Genomic DNA, 18,688 nt, shown 5'->3' on the forward strand with positions numbered 1-18,688 from the left:
GGAATCCTGAGGATACCTCCCACCTGAGCAGTTGGAGAAAGGGACAGCCCACCTGTTCGAACCCACCTATGACCTTTTGTTATAATGCAGAGACACATTCCTGAGTCCAATGAACCATGAGATTATAGGGACCATTGTATTGTTACTGTATGTTGTGAATATAAAGACCACCATTGCCTGTCCAGTCACTCACTCTCTCTGCAAGGTGTTCACATTGAAGGCTGAGGGCTGGATTCAGGACGCGCTTGCGAATCATTCCCACGTGTGTAAGTTCTCTGTAGCCATTTTGTTATCCTCTGTGTTTGCCATTTGTTCTCATTGTGTACTCATTCTGTTTGCGATCGTTCGCTATTGTTCATATTATTCCTCGTTATTCTGTTTAGATTTTGATGTTAGTTTTGTAGTGTATAAGCTGTACTGTTTTTCCCCTTTTTACTCTAAAAGAATTATCCACGAGGGTGTTAGAGCCTAAGTGGTTTTTAAATCCAAACCAGGTCTTGTGTTTTCACTAGTTACTGTAAAGGGTTTTCTGAGCGTATCAATCGCTCAAACAGCTTTTCATATAATCAAGGTTAATAAGCATTACATCGGTATAGTATTTCATTGCCAAGGTTTAAAGTGTAAGCATACCCTTACAGTGTGTTGTTACTAAGGGTTACTGTGTAACATTCCGTGAGCGTGCGTGTCGCTCGTGCGTCGCGCCCACGGCCTAGCGTCTGCTACGCTAAGTGCGTACCCTTACGGTACTCAGTGCGCCAATAGCGTACTTAGTTCGTAATAGAATATAGCTTAATGTTTATAGGTAATAACTGACTTTATCAATAAATATATATATATATATATATATATATATATATATATTTTTTTTTTATATTTTTTTTATAACATTCATATATTTAAGAACCTTACATTCAATAGAATTATGCACACAGGAAAAGACCTGTTTCCATAACCAACTGTCGGGGCGTCTGACACGCAAATCTGTAGCACAGTACTGTTTAATGTACATTCACTCTGGCCCTCTCCACCAACCAAACTGACTGTAGTATCAGCCCTTCATTTACATACGGTTGAGTATCCCTTATCCAAAATCACACATTTTTGGTTCCCCTGCTGAGATATATAATATACATGTACATGTGGTATTATCTATAGATTTATAAATATACATAATATATAAATATATATGTCATTATGTTAGTAGGGGACCCAAAAATGTGTGATTTTGAATTTTTGATAAGGGATACTCAACCTGTAAGTAATTGGCAATTTATTGACTGTAAGTTGGTCACTTTGTCTGAAAAGATCAGTTTCTCAGGGGAGAAGGAAGGGTGAGGGGGGAGGTGATGAGTTCAGACACGCCGTCGAAAATAAGATTTTAAACCTACCGGTAAATCTTTTTCTCCTAGTCCGTAGAGGATGCTGGGGACTCCGTAAGGACCATGGGGATTATACCAAAGCTCCAAACCGGGCGGGAGAGTGCGGATGACTCTGCAGCACCGATTGAGCAAACATGAGGTCCTCATCAACCAGGGTATCAAACTTGTAGAATTTTGCAAAGGTGTTTGAACCCGACCAAGTAGCTGCTCGGCAAAGCTGTAATGCCGAGATGCCTCGGGCAGCCGCCCAAAAAGAGCCCACCTTCCTAGTTGGATGGGCCTTTACAGAATTTGGTAACGGCAATCCAGCCTTAGAATGAGCCTGCTGAATAGTGTTACAGATCCAGCAAGCAATAGTCTGCCTAGAAGCAGGAGCGCCAACCTTGTTGGCTGCATACAGGACAAACAGTGCCTCTGTTTTTCCAACCCGAGCCGTCCTGGCTACGTACATTTTTAAGGCCCTGACCACATCAAGGGACTTGGAATCCTCCAAGTCTCCCGTAGACACCGGCACCACCATAGGTTGGTTCATATGAAACGATGAAATCACCTTAGGTAAAAATTGAGGACGAGTCCTCAACTCTGCTCTATCCACATGGAAAATCAGATATGGGCTTTTGTGAGACAAAGCCGCCAATTTGGACACCCGCCTTGCAGATGCCAAGGCCAAAAACATGACCACCTTTCAAGTGAGAAATTTTAATTCAAATGTTTGAAGAGGCTCAAACCAGTGAGATCTTAGGAACTGTAACACCACGTTAAGGTCCCATGGTGCCACTGGGGGCACAAAAAAAGGAGGCTGGATGTGCAGCACTTCCTTTACAAAAGTCTGGACTTCTGGAAGAGAAGCCAATTCCTTCTGAAAGAATATAGATAGGGCCGAAATCTGTACCTTAATGGAGCCTAACTTCAGGCCCATATCCACTCCTGTCTGTAGAAAGTGGAGAAAACGGCCCAAGTGGATATCTTCCGTAGGAGCATTCTTGGTTTCACACCAAGATACATACTTTCTCCAGATACAGTGATAATGTTTCGCCGTCACCTCCTTCCTAGCCTTTATCAGAGTAGGGATGACTTCCTCCGGAATACCTTTCCCAGCTAGGATTCGGTGTTCAACCGCCATGCCGTCAAACGTAACCGCGGTAAGTCTTGGAACACGCAGGGCCCCTGCTGCAACAGGCCCTCCCTGAGAGGAAGAGGCCATGGATCTTCTGTGAGCCTCTCCTGAAGATCTGAATATCAGGCCCTTCGAGGCCAATCTGGAACAATGAGTATTGTCTGCACTCTTTTTTGTCAATATTTTCGAGATGAGAGGAAGAGGAGGGAACACATAGACCAACTGGAAACGCCCATGGTGTCACCAGGGCGTCTACCGCCACTGCCTGAGGGTCCCTTGACCTGGCACAATACCTCCGAAGCTTCTTGTTGAGGCGTGACGTCATCATGTCTATTTGAGGAAGTCCCCAAGGACTTATCTCTGCAAAAACTTCTTGATGAAGTCCCCACTCTCCTGGATGGAGATCGTGTCTGCCGATGAAGTCTGCTTCCCAGTTGTCCACTCCCGGAATGAAGACTGCTGACAGAGAGCTTACGTGATTTTCCGCCCAGCGAAGAATCCTGGTGGCTTCCGCCATTGCCACTCTGCTCCTTGTCCCACCTTGGCGGTTTACATGAGCCACGGCTGTAACGTTGTCTGATTGAATCAGAACCGGTAGGTCGCGAAGAAGATTCTCTGCTTGTCGTAGGCCGTTGTATATGGCCCTTAATTCTAGAATGTTGATGTGTAGACAAGCCTCCTGGCTTGACCATAGTCCCTGAAAATTTCTTCCTTGTGTGACTGCTCCCCATCCTCGGAGGCTCGTTTCCTTGGTCACCAGAACCCAGTCTTGAATGCCGAACCTGCGACCCTCTAGAAGGTGAGCACTCTGCAGCCACCACAGGAGAGACACCCTGGCCCTGGGGGACAGGCTTATTTTCTGATGAATTTGAAGATGGGACCCAGACCTCCTGTCCAGAAGGCCCCACTGAAATGTCCTCGCATGAAAACCTGCCGAAGGGGATGGCCTCGTAGGTCGCCACCATTATTCCCAGTAGACACTCTTTTAGGCTTTAACAGGTCTTTGATCATGTTCTGGAGTTCCTGGGCTCTTTACTACCGGGAGAAAAAACCCCTCTGTTTTTCCGTATCCAGAATCATGCCCAAAAAAATACAACTGAGTTGTCGGAACCCACTGCGACTTTGGCAGATTTAGAATACAGCTGTGCTGTTGTAGTACTCTCAGGGAGAGAGATACTGTTTTTAATAACTGCTCCCCTGAACTCGCTTTTATCAGGAGATCGTCCAAGTATGCGATACTTGTGACCCCTTGTTAGCGCAGGAGAACCATTATTTCCGCCATTACCTTGGTGAAATTCTTAGGCACGTAAAAAGCCCAGACGGCAACATCTGAAACTGGTAATGACAATCATGTACAGCGAACCTTAGGTACGCCCGATGAGGAGGATATATGGGGACATGAAGGTATGCCTCCTTAATGTCTAGTGACACCCTAAAATCCCCCCCTTTCCAGGCTGGATATCATTGCCTTGAGAGATTCCATCTTGAATCTGAACCTCTTTAAATGTAGGTTTAGGAATTTTAGATTCAGAATCGGTCTGACCGATCAATCCGGCTCCGGGACCACAATAGGGCTGAATAAAACCCTTTTTTTACCCTGTTGCTCCAGGGGAACCATGATAAACACTTGCTGTTGACCAGCTTTAGTATGGCAGCCAAAATTATTTTCCTCTCCGGGGAAGTAGCTGGCAAGGCCGATTTGAAAATCGGTGTGGAAGCCCCTCTTTGATGGATGTGGTAGAGGTCGGGGAAGACACTTTTCCTGTGAACTGGCCGTAGCCGGTGATCTTTCCCTCTACCCCAGGCAAGGAACTAAAGCCACGCCCCCTTTCTGAACTTGCGCGACCGTAAGGACTGCATCTGTTATTAGGGTGTTTCCTTTTGCTGCGGGGGAACATAAGGCAAAAAAGACTTACCCGCGGTAGCTGTGAAAACCAGGTCCGCGAGGCCCTCCCCAAATAAAACTTCACCCTTGCAAGGTAAAGCTTCCATATGACTCTCCGAGTCAGCATCACCTGTCCATTGACGGGTCCGCAGGGACCTACTAGCAGAACCTGCCATGGCATTAGCTCTTGAACCCAAAAGCCCAATATCTCTCGCAGCCTCTCTCATGTATAGTGCTGCGTCCTTGATGTGACCTAAGGTCAACACCATACTATCTTTATCTAGGGTGTCAATGTCATAAGACAAGTTATCAGCCCAAGCTGTAATTGCGCTACCTACCCATGCCGACGCTACTGCAGGTCTAAATAGGGCTCTGGCAGTCGCATAAAATTTATTTTGAGGTAGATTCCTGCCTACTATCCGCAGGATCATATAGGGCCGCCGTATCAGGAGACGGTAATGCTACCTTCTTGGACCAGGGCGTTAAGGCCTTGTCCAGCGTGGGCGAGTATTTCCCACCGTAACCTGTCCTTTGAGGGGAAAGGATACGCCATAATAATACTCTTGGGAACTTGCAGTCTAATGTCAGGAGTCTCTGGAGCTTTTTTTTTTTTTTTTTTTTTTTAAACGGTCAGCTCATGAGATAAGTTAGGTTATTTTTCTTTAAATATGTAGACCCTCGTGTCAGGGACAGAGGAGTCCTCTGAGATATGCAAAACGTTTATTACAATAAACCTAAATTGAATACTGTCGCGACTCATGAGTGCAACCTTGCATCATCCTAGTCGACACTGGAGTCGGAATCCGTGTCGGTATCAGTGTCTGCTAACTGGGTAAAGGGACATTTATGGGACCCGAAGGGTCCTGGGACACAGTAAAAGCCATGGGTTTATTCCCTGCTTGTCTTTGGACTCTGTTTTGTCCAATCTGTAATAAAGCCACATTATCATTCAAAACATTCCACATGTCCACCCAATCAGGTGTCGGCTGTGCCGACGGAGACACCACCACCATATGCTCTGCTACCTCCCAAGACGAGCCTTCCGCTTCAGACACGTCGACACAAACGTACTGACACCCCCCACACACACTGGGATAAATAAATATGGGGACTGACCCACAATAAGGCCCTTTGGAGAGACAGAGAGAGAGAGAATGCCAGCACACACCCAGCGCCACAATATGCTGAAAACACGGTCCCAGCCTAAATAGCGCTTTATATATAAATATATGTACAAACTGCACCAAATAAATGTGCCCCCCCTCGTTTTTGCCCCGTTATTGTTCAGCAGGGGAGATTCAGGGAGCACTTCACTGCAGCATGCTGTGGAGAAAAATGGCGCTGGTTAGTGCTGGAGGATCAAGCCCCGCCCCCTCGACGGCGGGCTTCGGTCCCGCTCAATTTCTTTATACTGGCAGGGGTTTTACATTATATTGCCTCAGCAGTATTTAATATCTGTGCCAGTGCTGTTTATGAGGTAAAAATTGCTACCCAGGGCGCCCCCCCCCCTGCGCCCTGCACCCGTACAGTGCCTTGTGTGTGTGTGTGTGTGTGTGTGTGTGTGTGTGTGTGTGTGTGTCGGGAGCAATGGCGCGCAGCGTTACCGCTGCGCTGTACCTCAGTGAAGGTCTTCTGCCACCTTTGAAGTCTTCTTTCTTCTCAAACTCACCCGGCTTCTATCTTCTGGCTCTGTGAGGGGGACGGCGGCGCGGCTCCGGGACGAACGACGAGGATGAGACCTGTGTTCCGACCCTCTGGAGCTAATGGTGTCCAGTAGCCTAAGAAGCAGTGCCTATCATTTAAGTAAGTCTGCTTCTCTCCCCTCAGTCCCACGATGCAGGGAGCCTGTTGCCAGCAGTGCTCCCTGAAAATAAAAAAACTAACAAAAAGTATTTTTCAGAGAAACTCAGGAGAGCTCCCCTGTAGTGCCTCTAGTCTCCTCTGGGCACAGGATCTAACTGAGGTCTGGAGGAGGGGCATAGAGGGAGGAGCCAGTGCACACCCATTCTAAAGTCTTTGGAGTGCCCATGTCTCCTGCAGAGCCCGACTATACCCCATGGTCCTTACGGAGTCCCCAGCATCCTCTAGGACGTAAGAGAAAATATTCATTCTGTGTTGGGACCCCAAAAAAATAAAAAATTTTACTTACCGGTAAATCTATTACTCGTAGTCCGTAGTGGATGCTGGGGACTCCGTAAGGACCATGGGGAATAGACAGGCTCCGCAGGAGACATGGGCACTTTGAGAAATAATTTGGATTCTGGTGTGCTCTGGCTCCTCCCTCTATGTCCCTCCTCCAGACCTCAGTTAAAGAAACTGTGCCCGGAAGAGCTGACAGTACAAGGAAAGGATTTTGGTAATCCAGGGCAAGATACATACCAGCCACACCAATCACACCGTATAACTTGTGATAAACTTACCCAGTCAACAGTATGAACAACGACAGAGCATCAGTTCAACCCTGATGCAACAATAACATTATTGCAGCAATAACTATACACAAGTATTGCAGAAGAAGTCCGCACTTGGGACGGGCGCCCAGCATCCACTACGGACTACGAGAAATAGATTAACCGGTAAGTAAAATCTTATTTTCTCTAATGTCCTAGTGGATGCTGGGGACTCCGTAAGGACCATGGGGATTATACCAAAGCTCCCAAAACGGGTGGGAGAGTGCGGATGACTCTGCAGCACTGATTGAGCAACAATAGGTCCTCATCAGCCAGGGCATCAAACTTGTAGAACTTTGCAAAAGTGTTTGAACCTGACCAAGTATCACCTCGGCATAGTTGTAATGCCGAGACCCCTCGGGCAGCCGCCCAAGAAGAGCCCACGTTCCTAGTGGAATGGGCTTTAACTGATTTTGGCAGCGGCAATCCAGGCGCAGAATGAGCCTGCTGAATCGTGTTACAGATCCAGCGAGCAATAGTTTGCTTTGAAGCAGAAGCACCCAGCTTATTGGATGCATACAGGATAAACAGCGACTCCCTTTTCCTGACTCTAGCCGTTCTGGCTACATAAACCTTCAAAGCCCTGACCACATCCAGTAACTCGGAATCCTCCAAGTCACGAGTAGCCACAGGCACCACAATAGGTTGGTTCATATGAAAAGATGACACCACTTTTGGCAGAAATTGTGGACGGGTCCGCAATTCTGCTCTATCCATATGGAAAACCAGATGGGGGCTTTTATGTGACAAAGCCGCTAATTCTGACCCACGCCTAGCCGAAGCCAATGCTAATAGCATGACCACCTCCCACGTGAGATATTTTAACTCCACCGTTTTAAGTGGTTCAACCCAGTGTGATTTCAGGAAACTCAACACCACGTTAAGATCCCAAGGTGCCACTGGAGGCACAAAAGGAGGCTGAATATGCAGCACTCCCTTTACAAACGTCTGAACTTCTGGTAGAGAAGCCAACTCTTTTTGAAAGAAAATGGATAGGGCCGAAATCTGGACCTTAATGGAGCCCAATTTAAGGCCCAAATTCACTCCCGACTGTAGGAAGTGGAGGAAACGGCCCAGCTGGAATTCCTCTGTAGGAGCATTCCTGGCCTCACACCAAGAAACATATTTTCGCCATATACGGTGATCATGTTTAGCTGTCACGTCCTTCCTAGCCTTTATCAGCGTAGGAATGACCTCGTCCGAAATGCCCTTTTCTGCTAGGATCCGGCGTTCAACCGCCATGCCGTCAAACGCAGCCACGTTAAGTCTTGGAACAGACAGGGCCCCTGTTTCAACAGGTCCTGTCTTAGAGGAAAAGGCCACGGGTCCTCGGTGAGCATTTCTTGCAGATCTGGATACCAGGTCCTTCGTGGCCAATCTGGAACAATGAGGATTGTTCTCACTCCTCTTTTTCTTATTAGCCTCAGCACCTTGGTATGAGAGGAAGAGGAGGAAATACATACACCGACTGGAACACCCACGGTGTCACCAGGGCGTCTACCGTTATTGCTTGAGGGTCTCTTGACCTGGCGCAATACCTCTGTAGTTTTTTGTTGAGGCGGGATGCCATCATGTCCACCTGTGGCAGTTCCCACCGATGTATGATCTGTGTGAAGACTTCCTGATGAAGTCCCCACTCTCCCGGGTGGAGGTCGTGTCTGCTGAGGAAGTCTGCTTCCCAGTTGTCCACTCCCGGGATGAACACTGCTGACAGAGCGCTTACGTGATTCTCCGCCCAGCGAAGAATTCTGGTGGTTTCTGCCATCGCCACTCTGCTCCTTGTGCCGCCTTGGCGGTTCACATGAGCCACTGCGGTGATGTTGTCTGACTGAATCAGAACCGGTTGGTCGCGAAGCAAGTGCTCCGCTTGACGTAGGGCGCTGTATAAGGCCCTTAGTTCCAGGATGTTGATGTGAAGGCAAGTCTCTTGACTTGACCACAGACCTTGGAAATTTCTTCCCTGTGTGACTGCTCCCCACCCTCGGAGGCTAGCGTCCGTGGTCACCAGGACCCAGTCCTGAATTCCGAATCTGCGTCCCTCTAGAAGGTGAGAACTCTGCAGCCACCACAGGAGAGACACCCTGGCCCTGGGGGGCAGGGTGATTAACCGATGCATCTGAAGATGCGATCCGGACCACTTGTCCAGTAAGTCCCATTGGAAGGTCCTCGCATGGAACCTGCCGAAGGGAATGGCCTCGTATGATGCCACCATCCTTTCTAGGACTCGAGTGCAGTGATGCACTGACACCTGTTTTGGTTTTAATAGATTCCTGACCCGTGTCATGAGCTCCTGAGCTCGCTCTATCGGGAGATAAACCCTTTTCTGGTCTGTGTCTAGGATCATGCCTAGGAGAGGCAGATGAGCTGTAGGAATCAACTGCGACTTTGGAATATATAGAATCCAGCCGTGTTGCCGTTACACTTCCAGAGAAAGTGATACGCTGTTCAGCAACTACTCTCTTGATCACGCTTTTATGAGGAGATCGTCCAAGTACGTGATAATAGTGACACCTTGCTTCCGCAGGAGCACCATCATTTCCGCCATTACCTTGGTGAATATTCTCGGGGCCGTGGAGAGACCAAACGGCAACGTCTGAAATTGGTAATGACAATCCCGTACCGCAATTCTGAGGTACGCCTGATGAGGTGGATAAATGGGGACATGAAGGTATGCATCCTTTCTGTCCAGAGACACCATAAAATTTCCCCCTTTCAGGCTTGCGATGACCGCTCTTAGCGATTCCATCTTGAACTTGAACCTTTTCAGGTATATGTTCAGGGATTTTAAATTCAATATGGGTCTGACCGAACCGTCCGGTTTCAGGACTTCAACATGGTCGAATAATAACCCCCTCCTCGTTGAAAGAGGGGAACCTTGGCCACCACCTGTTGAAGATACAATTTGTGAATTGCAGTTAACACGGTTTCCCTCTCGTGGGGGGAAGCCGGCAGGGTCGTCGGTGAGGGGGCATCTCCTCAAAGTCCAGCTTGTATCCCTGAGACACAATATCTATTGCCCAGGGATCCAACAGGGAGTGAACCCACATGTGGCTGAACTTACGAAGGCGTGCCCCCACCGGGCCTAGCTCCGCCTGTGGAGCCCCAGCGACATGCAGTGGATTTTGTAGAGGCCGGGGAGGACTTCTGTTCCTGGGAACTAGCTGTGTTGTGCAGCTTCTTTCCTCTGCCCCTGCCAAGAAAGGACGCACCTCGGACTTTCTTGTTTCTTTGTGTTCGAAAGGCTGCATTTGATAATGTCGTGCTTTCCTAGGCTGTGCAGGAATATAAGGCAAAATATCAGAATTACCAGCTATAGCTGTGGAGACCAGGTCCGAGAACCCTTCTTCACACAATCCTCAGCCTTCCATATGCCTCTTAAGTCGGCATCATCTGTCCATTGCATATTCTACAGGACACGTCAAGCAGAAATCGACATAGCTTTGACTCTAGAACCCAGTAGACTAATGTCTCTTTGGGCATGTTTTATATATATATATATATCTCTTAAGACAGCATCTTTAATATATATATACACACACACACACAAACACACACACACACACATACATACATACATACATACATACATACATACATACTAGGGTCTCAATCTCTGCTGATCAGGTACCTGTCCACGCTGCTACAGCGCTATAAACCCATGCCGACACAATCGCTGGTCTGAGTAGTGTACCAGAATGTGCACGCTATCTGCAGGATCCCTGAGGATAGCTGTTACGTCAGGGCTACCTTTTGGGCAAACGTGACACCCTAGGGGAAGATTCCCATCGTATCCTGGCCCTAGTAGGGAAAGGATACTCCCTGAGAATTCTTTGTGGGAAACTGCAGTCTCTTGTCTGGAGATTCACGCTCTTTTTCATCATGAGTGGAGGGAAATTTACCTCAGCTTTCTTCCCCTTAAACATGTGTACCCTTGTGTCAGGGACATATCAGTCCTCAGTGATATGCAAATCATCTTTTATTACAATAATCATACATTGAATACTTTTCTGCCATTTTGGCTGTAACTTTGCATTATTGTAGTCGACACTGGAGTCAGACTCCGTGTCGATATCAGTGTCTATTATTTTGGATAGTGATCATTGAGAGACTCTGAAGGTCTCTGCAACATAGGGACAGACATGGGTAGATTCCCTGTCTGTTCTCTAATCTTTGTGCAATAAATTCACCTTAGCACTTAATTACACATATCCAAACAGGTGTCGGCGTTGTCGACGGAGACCCCCTCTCACACACATATTCGCTCCATCTCCTCCTTAGGGGAGCCTTTTACCTCAAACATGTCGACACACACGTACCGACACACCACACACTCAGGGAATGCTCATCTGAAGACAATTCCCCCATAAGGCCCTTTGGAGAGACAGAGAGAGAGTATGCCAGCACACACCCCAGCGCTATTTTCTATGTACCGTATTTTCTATTTGAGTACTAAGTAGCATGAACAGCTTGTAACGTACTCTGCTCTAAACGCTACAGCGGCAAGTGTTATCTTTATAAGTATAATGGGGAGAGGTAAAAGCTCCTCCCTAAGATCCTTCATGCCAAAACACTGTGCTTAGCATGTCTGTACAGTATTTTCTATCTAGCCAGAAACCCCGCACCCCATGCAAGTTGTTCGGACAATTGGGGAGGACCAGACACTCTGATGATTGCCGTTTCCCTTTGCGGTGTCACAAACTAGTGGCCAGTCTGTCCCGAAAGCCAAGATTCTCCTCTTTCATATGGTACCGGTCTCGAGTCTCTGGGACACCTAGAACTGGAGATATCGGGACGCACTTTTCCAATAGACTATAATGAGCCCTTTACTTAAGACCCACCATGGGTTCTGACACTTGGCGTTAGCCTTTTTGGGGTCAGTATCCTCTGGTAGCTCATCGTCTCCCCTTTCATACCAACCCAGATTTGAGCTGATTGGACCCCCAGAACTGGAGATATTAAGCTTTAAGCCAATTTTAATTTAATTTCATTTAATAGCTCACATAAACCTAACGTCAATGGACCATTGCTTTAACACGCCCGTTTGCATCTGTATACACTACTTTTATTTATTTGTTTGTCTACGGAACCTCATTGCCACAGTGCATTTTAAATAGCGTAATGATATGCGCGTACAGCATTGCCCATACAGTGTAAAGTAGTTCTTGCGCTGTAGTGTACTGTATTTCAATGTAGACCACACGCATGCGCAATGGTGATTTTAAATAGCAACATATGGTGGATAATTGCAGGCATTACACTCACTGGTAACGCCAAATGCCATGATAAGCTCTGTGTGCCTCCCTACAACTAGGCACGCACAGGCACACTGTGACTCCGTGATCGGGACCAACGTCAGAGACAGCATAGATGAGTGAGGCTCCACATGTAGGTCTCTGTTCCTAGCCTACTCCAAACAGGATACCCCATTGTGGAACTTTTACAGTGCAGGGGTTGATGGGAAATGACAGCAAAAGAGTGGGGGTTTTAATATGATAATTTTTCACCTAAAAAATATCGCGTTTTGCTATAAGGCAAAAATAATCCAATAATATAAGTTCCATTATATAAAATAAGAATTTACTTACCGATAATTTTATTTCTCGTAGTCCGCAGTGGATGCTGGGGACTCCGTAATGACCATGGGGAATAGCGGCTCCGCAGGAGACTGGGCACAAAAGTAAAGCTTTAGGACTACCTGGTGTGCACTGGCTCCTCCCCCTATGACCCTCCTCCAAGCCTCAGTTAGGATACTGTGCCCGGACGAGCGTACACAATAAGGAAGGATTTTGAATCCCAGGTAAGACTCATACCAGCCACACCAATCACACCATATAACTTGTGATCTAAACCCAGTTAACAGCATGATAACAGAGGAGCCTCTAGAAAAGATGGCTCACTACAGCAATAACCCGATTTTTTGGTAACAATAACTATGTACCAGTATTGCAGACAATCCGCACTTGGGATGGGCGCCCAGCATCCACTACGGACTACGAGAAATAGAATTATCGGTAAGTAAATTCTTATTTTCTCTGACGTCCTAAGTGGATGCTGGGACTCCGTAAGGACCATGGGGATTATACCAAAGCTCCCAAACGGGCGGGAGAGTGCGGATGACTCTGCAGCACCAAATGAGAGAACTCCAGGTCCTCCTCAGCCAGGGTATCAAATTTGTAGAATTTTACAAACGTATTTGCTCCTGACCAAGTAGCTGCTCGGCAAAGTTGTAAAGCCGAGACCCCTCGGGCAGCCGCCCAAGATGAGCCCACCTTCCTTGTGGAATGGGCTTTTACAGATTTTGGCTGTGGCAGGCCTGCCACAGAATGTGCAAGCTGAATTGTACTACAAATCCAACGCAACGAGCAATAGTCTGCTTAGAAGCAGGAGCACCCAGCTTGTTGGGTGCATACAGAATAAACAACGAGTCAGATTTTCTGACTCCAGCCGTCCTGGAAACCTATATTTCCAGGGCTCTGACAACGTCTAGCAACTTGGAGTCCTCCAAGTCCCTAGTAGCCGCAGGCACCACAATAGGTTGATTCAGGTGAAACGCTGAAAACCACCTTAGGGAGAAACTGAGGACAAGTCCTCAATTCCGCCCTGTCCGAATGGAAAATCAGATGAGGGCTTTTACAGGATAAAGCCGCCAATTCTGACACGCACCTGGCCCAGGCCAGGGCCAACAGCATGACCACTATCCATGTGAGATATTTTAACTCCACATATTTAAGTGGTTCAAACCAATGTGACTTTTGGAACCCAAAAACTACATTTAGATCCCAAGGTGCCACTGGAGGCACAAAAGGAGGCTGTATATACAGTACCCCTTTCACAAACGTCTGAACTTCAGGGACTGAAGCTAGTTCTTTTTGGAAGAAAATTGACAGGGCCGAAATTTGAACCTTAATGGACCCCCATTTCAGGCCCATAGACACTCCTGTTTGCAGGAAATGTAGGAATCGACCTAGTTGAAAAATTCCTCCGTCGGGGCCTTACTGGCCTCGCACCACGCAACATATTTTCGCCAAATGCGGTGATAATGTTTTGAGGTTATATCTTTCCTGGCTTTGATCAGGATAGGAATGACTTCATCCGGAATGCCTTTCTCCTTCAGGATCCGGCGTTCAACCGCCATGCCGTCAAACGCAGCCGCGGTAAGTCTTGGAACAGACAGGGTCCTTGCTGGAGCAGGTCCCTTCTTAGAGGTAGAGGCCACGGATCCTCCGTGAGCATCTCTTGAAGTTCCGGTTACCAAGTCCTTCTTGGCCAATCTGGAGCCACGAATATAGTGCTTACTCCTCTCCATCTTATAATTCTCAGTACCTTGGGTATGAGAGGCAGAGGAGGGAACACATACACTGACTGGTACACCCACTGTGTTACCAGAGCGTCCACAGCTATTGCCTGAGGGTCCCTTGACCTGGCGCAATACTTGTCGAGTTTTATAAACATGTGGAAGACTTCTGGGTGAAGTCCCCACTCTCCCGGGTGGAGGTCGTGTCTGCTAAGGAAGTATGCTTCCCAGTTGTCCACTCCCGGAATGAATACTGCTGACAGTGCTATCACATGATTTTCCGCCCAGCGAAGAATCCTTGCAGCTTCTGCCATTGCCCCCCTGCTTCTTGTGTCACCCTGTCTGTTTACTTGGGTGACTGCCGTGATGTTGTCCGAATGGATCAACTCCGGGTGACCTTGAAGCAGAGGTCTTGCTGAGATTAGAGCATTGTAAATGGCCCTTAGCTTCAGGATATTTATGTGAAGTGATGTCTCCAGGCTTGACCATAAGCTCTGGAAATTCCTTCCCTGTGTGACTGCTCCCCAGCCTCGCAGGCTGGCATCCGTGGTCACCAGGACCCAGTCCTGAATGTGCGGCCCTCTAGAAGATGAGCACTCTGCAACCACCACAGGAGAGACACCCTTGTGCTTGGTGACAGGGTTATCCGCTGATGCATCTGAAGATGCGACCCGGACCATTTGTCCAGCAGGTCCCACTGGAAAGTTCTCGCGTGGAATCTGCCGAATGGGATTGCTTCGTAGGAAGCCACCATTTTTCCCAGAACCATTTCATTGATGTACTGAGACTTGGCTCGGTTATAGGAGGTTCCCGACTAGCTCGGATAACTCCCTGACTTTCTCCTCCGGGAGAAACACCTTTTTCTGGACTGTGTCCAGGATCATCCCTAGGAACAGAAGACGAGTCGTCGGAATCAGCTGCGATATTGGAATATTGAGAATCCAATCGTGCTGCCGCAACACTACCTGAGATAGTGCTACACCGACCTCCAACTGTTCCCTGGATCTTACCCTTATCAGGGAATCGTCCAAGTAAGGGATAACTAAAATTCCCTTCCTTCGAAGGAGTATCATCATTTCGGCCATTACCTTGGTAAAGACCCGGGGTGCCGTGGACCATCCATACGGCAGCGTCTGAAACCGATAGTGACAGTTCTGTACCATAAACCTGAGGTACCCTTGGTGAGAAGGGTAAATTGGGACATGAAGGTAAGCATCCTTGATGTCCCGAGACATCATGTAGTCCCCTTCTTCCAGGTTCGCAATCACTGCTCTGAGTGACTCAATCTTGAATTTGAACCTCCGTATGTAAGTGTTCAAGATTTTAGATTTAGAATCGGTCTCACCGAGCCGTCCGGCTTCGGTACCACAACAGTGTGGAATAATACCCCGTTCCCTGTTGCAGGAGGAGTACCTTGACTATCACCTGCTGGGAATACAGCTTGTGAATGGCTTCCAAAACTGCCTCCCTGTCAGAAGGAGACATCGGTAAAGCCGACTTTAGGAAACGGCGAGGGGGAGACGTCTCGAATTCCAATTTGTACCCCTGAGATATCACCTGAAGGATCCAGGGGTCTACTTGCGAGTGAGCCCACTGCGCGCTGAAATTCATTGAGACGGGCCCCCACCGTGCCTGATTCTGCTTGTAAAGCCCCAGCGTCATACTGAGGGCTTGGCAGAGGCGGGAGAGGGCTTCTGTTCCTGGGAACTGGCTGATTTCTGCAGCCTTTTTCCTCTCCCTCTGTCACGGGGCAGAAATGAGGAACCTTTTGCCCGCTTGCCCACGAAAAGACTGCGCCTGATAATACGGCGTCTTCTTATGTTGAGAGGCGACCTGGGGTACAAACGTGGATTTCCCAGCTGTTGCCGTGGCCACCAGGTCTGAAAGACCGACCCCAAATAACTCCTCCCCTTAATAAGGCAATACTTCCAAATGCCGTTTGGAATCCGCATCACCTGACCACTGTCGTGTCCATAACCCTCTACTGGCAGAAATGGACAACGCACTTAGACTTGATGCCAGTCGGCAAATATTCCGCTGTGCATCACGCATATATAGAAATGCATCTTTTAAATGCTCTATAGGCAATAATATACTGTATCAATATTTTCAGTCAGGGAATCCGACCACGCCAACCCAGCACTGCACATCCAGGCTGAGGCGATTGCTGGTCGCAGTATAACACCAGTATGTGTGTAAATACATTTTAGGATACCCTCCTGCTTTCTATCAGCAGGATCCTTAAGGGCGGCCATCTCAGGAGAGGGTAGAGCCCTTGTTCTTACAAGCGTGTGAGCGCTTTATCCACCGTAGGGGGTGTTTCCCAACGCACCCTAACCTCTGGCGGGAAAGGATATAATGCCAATAACATTTTAGAAATTATCAGTTGTTATCGGGGGAAACCCACGCATCATCACACACCTCATTTAATTTCTCAGATTCAGGAAAACTACAGGTAGTTTTTCCTCACCGAACATAATACCCCTTTTTGGTGGTACTCGTATTATCAGAAATGTGTAAAACATTTTTCATTGCCTCAATCATGTAACGTGTGGCCCTACTGGAAGTCACATTTGTCTCTTCACCGTCGACACTGGAGTCAGTATCCGTGTCGGCGTCTATATCTGCCATCTGAGGTAACGGGCGCTTTAGAGCCCCTGACGGCCTATGAGACGTCTGGACAGGCACAAGCTGAGTAGCCGGCTGTCTCATGTCAACCACTGTCTTTTATACAGAGCTGACACTGTCACGTAATTCCTTCCAACAGTTCATCCACTCAGGTGTCGACCCCCTAGGGGGTGACATCACTATTACAGGCAATCTGCTCCGTCTCCACATCATTTTTCTCCTCATACATGTCGACACAAACGTACCGACACACAGCACACACACAGGGAATGCTCTGATAGAGGACAGGACCCCACTAGCCCTTTGGGGAGACAGAGGGAGAGTTTGCCAGCACACACGAGAGCGCTATATATATATATATACAGGGATAACCTTATATAAGTGTTTTTCCCCTTATAGCTGCTGTATTTTTAATACTGCGCGTAATTAGTGCCCCCCTCTCTTTTTTAACCCTTTCTGTAGTGTAGTGACTGCAGGGGAGAGCCAGGGAGCTTCCCTCCAACGGAGCTGTGAGGGAAAATGGCGCCAGTGTGCTGAGGAGATAGGCTCCGCCCCCTTCTCGGCGGCCTTATCTCCCTTTTTCTGTGTATTCTGGCAGGGGTTAAATTAATCCATATAGCCCAGGAGCTATATGTGATGCATTTTTTTGCCATCCAAGGTGTTTTTATTGCGTCTCAGGGCGCCCCCCCCCAGCGCCCTGCACCCTCAGTGACCGGAGTGTGAAGTGTGCTGAGAGCAATGGCGCACAGCTGCAGTGCTGTGCGCTACCTTGTTGAAGACAGGACGTCTTCTGCCGCCGATTTTCCGGACCTCTTCTGTCTTCTGGCTCTGTAAGGGGGCCGGCGGCGCGGCTCTGGGACCTATCCATGGCTGGGCCTGTGATCGGTCCCTCTGGAGCTAATGTCCAGTAGCCTAAGAAGCCCAATCCACTCTGCACGCAGGTGAGTTCGCTTCTTCTCCCCTTAGTCCCTCGATGCAGTGAGCCTGTTGCCAGCAGGTCTCACTGAACATAAAAAACCTAAAACTAAACTTTTCACTAAGCAGCTCAGGAGAGCCACCTAGTGTGCACCCTTCTCGTTCGGGCACAAAAATCTAACTGAGGCTTGGAGGAGGGTCATAGGGGGAGGAGCCAGTGCACACCAGGTAGTTCTAAAGCTTTACTTTTGTGCCCAGTCTCCTGCGGAGCCGCTATTCCCCATGGTCCTTACGGAGTCCCCAGCATCCACTTAGGACGTTAGAGAAAATATATGTGGCTGAATACTTATATACAAGTTTCAGTAGTTTATCAGCAGTGAAAATACTTGAGATATAGATCAGATCACGAGGACAGATCTTTCCTACACACAACAGGCTGCCTGACAGTGCGCACATGAGGAACATTGCAGATGCCTCTGGTCATATTAAGCAGCCACATCACAGACGACAGTACAGCACCAAACATTTCTGTGTTTCAGGATCTTTAACATTTATATCCCAAAATGTTAATAGTTGCTCTATTGTATAATGCAGTTTGGGGTTTAGTGTAAATTGCCCTTTTATTACCCTTTGAGATATTGCTGGGAGTGACAGGCACACAAACGGTTCCGGTATGAATGGTCGACCATGTTATGGTCGACCACTATTGGTCGACATTGACATGGTCGACGTGGACACATGGTCGACGCATGAAAATGGTCGACACATGAAAGGTCGACATATGAAAAGGTCGACATGAGTTTTTTAACTTTTTTTGGTGTCTTTTTTTGCGTAAAGTGACTGGGAACCCCAATTAGTGCACCGCGTCCCCTCGCATGGCTCGCTTCGCGAGCCATGCTTCGGGCATGGTGCCTTCGCTCCGCTACCGCTTCGCTCGGCACACTTTACCGTTCCAATCGTAGTCCATGTGGATCGTAAAGTATGGAAAAATTCCCCAAAAGAAAAAAAAAGTTAAAAAAC

At 48.0% G+C, this 18,688-nt stretch overlaps 1 protein-coding gene across 8 annotated transcripts in view; it reads right to left on the reverse strand.

Annotated features, from left to right (window-relative positions):
• Positions 1–18,688, reverse strand: part of TBC1D23 (TBC1 domain family member 23) — a 365,222-nt gene that overhangs the window by 138,061 nt on the left and 208,473 nt on the right. The window lies entirely within an intron of this gene.

Source organism: Pseudophryne corroboree, chromosome 2 (genome assembly GCF_028390025.1).
Source record: "Pseudophryne corroboree isolate aPseCor3 chromosome 2, aPseCor3.hap2, whole genome shotgun sequence".
In the NCBI taxonomy this organism is placed as follows: Eukaryota; Metazoa; Chordata; class Amphibia; order Anura; family Myobatrachidae; genus Pseudophryne; species Pseudophryne corroboree.